The following is a 2,349-nucleotide window of genomic DNA, read 5'->3' on the forward strand; positions in this document are numbered from 1 at the left end:
TAACACACAACTAAAAAGAGAGGGGGTGGAAGGTACAGTCAGGTTAACTTCTCTGTTATTTTTCTGACTAAAATGGCTTTAACAAGGAAAATAGGAACACCTAAATTGAGATTTTCTCCGTATCTCACAATTTGAAGCCGACAAATTGAATAATTCGGATCATTTATTTTAAATTTTACGGTCTTTATTAGCCTATTTTATTAGTCTGCCACATAAAAATTAATGATCTCACCGTCGAAATTTCTTCTCCCTCTCTTAAATAGTTCGAATTATGCAATCCGTCGGGCCTAAACTAGGGAATCTGAATTCCATCTGTATGTAAATGATGAGCAGTACTATTTGTATCCATGGTCAGGAAGGAATCTGAGTCCTTGGAGCTGCAAAATGATTACATCAAATATTATATGACTACCTTTTAAAAGAAGAAATAAATGAAATGAAATTAAATTAAAAGGGATTATCTATTTCTAGTTTGACTGTGCAGGACGCCATGTACCTATCCCAACAGCATCTGAACTTTTCATCAACCGAATACGCTTGCATGATTCTATAAACATCCTGCAATTAATTGGAACAAAAAACAAAGAAGAAAACGTATGGTTATACATAGGCTTAGGGTTTGACAAATCACATGAAAGCAAATTGCATAACCAAACTTAAATCTGGAAAAGAAAATAAAAGTATGATGAACAAGAAATAGACTGAACCCTAGTCACACGAATTGGCTCTATATTAATTTACGCAACCACGTTAAATCAAGACTCTCATAGTTGATGAAAAATCACTAAGATAATATTTAAATTTACAGTTTATTCTATGATTGTCCCACTAACCAAACTCCACTCATGCTAAAGAGTTGGCAATTTAGAAGGTTAGTGGGGATTTGAATTAGGGTCGCTAGTATGTAACAGTTTGCCAACTCAACTATATATAACCATAAGGATTAACATGCACATAGTACTCTTGGCTTGCTACATATATACTTAAACACTAACTAATTTTAGTTATATGAAATGTTTTGGCAGATTTGTGACAATCATTTTCATTACACATGCATATGTAACGCTTTCAGTTATTTTAAAAACACTTCCATAAGAGCCCGTAGTAGGTACTGGCAACTTACTTCCAAGGGACTTCTCCAATTAACATCCAGTCTCCATCCTTGTCTTCATATGTCAGCACATATTGATCCATTCCTTTCAATGTAGGTTTCATAACCTCATTGCTGTCCTCAATACACTTACCTAATTAAAACATTATCCAGATTAATTACTAACCTTGTATTTATTAATTAGAGCTTGTATCACAAATTTATATTGGTATAACAACTAGTTAATTGCTAGCCAGATTTTAGCTTAATTAACTTTATAATACTCACGGCATATGGTTAAGAAAGTGAACATTTGGTCTAAGGCTCTCAATAGCTCCTGATAACTTTTGTACACCTCCAAATCTAGTTTACGCAGATAAGGAGCTCCATCTGCACTCACTTTTACATTCCTTCTGCCTGCTTTCCACCACCACCAACGCCTTCTGTCTCATCGATCTTACCGGCGGCCACCCAATTATTCTTGCTCTGAATATCAAAACCCCAAATACACAGTTCGTTAGACAAAGCTGAAATGAAAATGTCGACAAGCTAAACAAGTATGGTGATTTAGTCAACTTTTGACATGGATATATAATTCTTGGAGTACAATTTAAAAACTGAACGATTTGATATCACACATCGGAACTATGCATGTAAGAAACAACATATGTAAGTTAAAACAAAATCTTTACTTTGCAGCCGGGGCTTTGATGACGGCGGTAGTAGTACTTGATGATGAACTGCCACGTGGATAGCTCCCGGTAGAGCTTTTCCGGAGGCCAATCTGATCAACGGTCTCCATGAACCCCCGTTTCATCGAGCTGCTGCTGCTACTACTTATCTTGAAGTTGAACACTCCAAAGACACAATGATGATCATAATCCGACGTCGTACCAGGTAACCCTAAGGTGAGCTCAGTATCCTTAAACTCCATTTGATGACATCAGCTCTCCGGTCGGCCGGCTATTACTGTGTGAACTTGTGCAGGTTGTTTGCTTTGCTGTTACATATATAGAGTACAGGAAGAGTGGAGGTAGAAAATTTCAACGGCACAAGGGGAGGCGAATGAGGAGAGTCCACGTGGGGTCCGGTGTGGGAGCACTGCTTGCTGTTAACATGTATGGCTTGACAGTAGCAGCATAGAAGTTCGTGCCGGCTGTCGGTTTATCCAATCCGATTCAGTTTCTGTCACTCTCTCTGAATCGACTTCCATACATTATTCCTTGCTAAAATTACCATAATGCTTTTTAGAAATTCCA

At 37.4% G+C, this 2,349-nt stretch overlaps 1 pseudogene; it reads right to left on the reverse strand.

The window, feature by feature from the left end:
* Positions 1-351: 351 nt before the first annotated feature.
* LOC137746760 (auxin-responsive protein IAA15-like) lies at positions 352-2,024 on the reverse strand (annotated as a pseudogene).
* Between the last annotated feature and the right edge of the window lie 325 nt (positions 2,025-2,349).

Source organism: Pyrus communis, chromosome 10 (genome assembly GCF_963583255.1).
Source record: "Pyrus communis chromosome 10, drPyrComm1.1, whole genome shotgun sequence".
Classification (NCBI taxonomy): Eukaryota; Viridiplantae; Streptophyta; class Magnoliopsida; order Rosales; family Rosaceae; genus Pyrus; species Pyrus communis.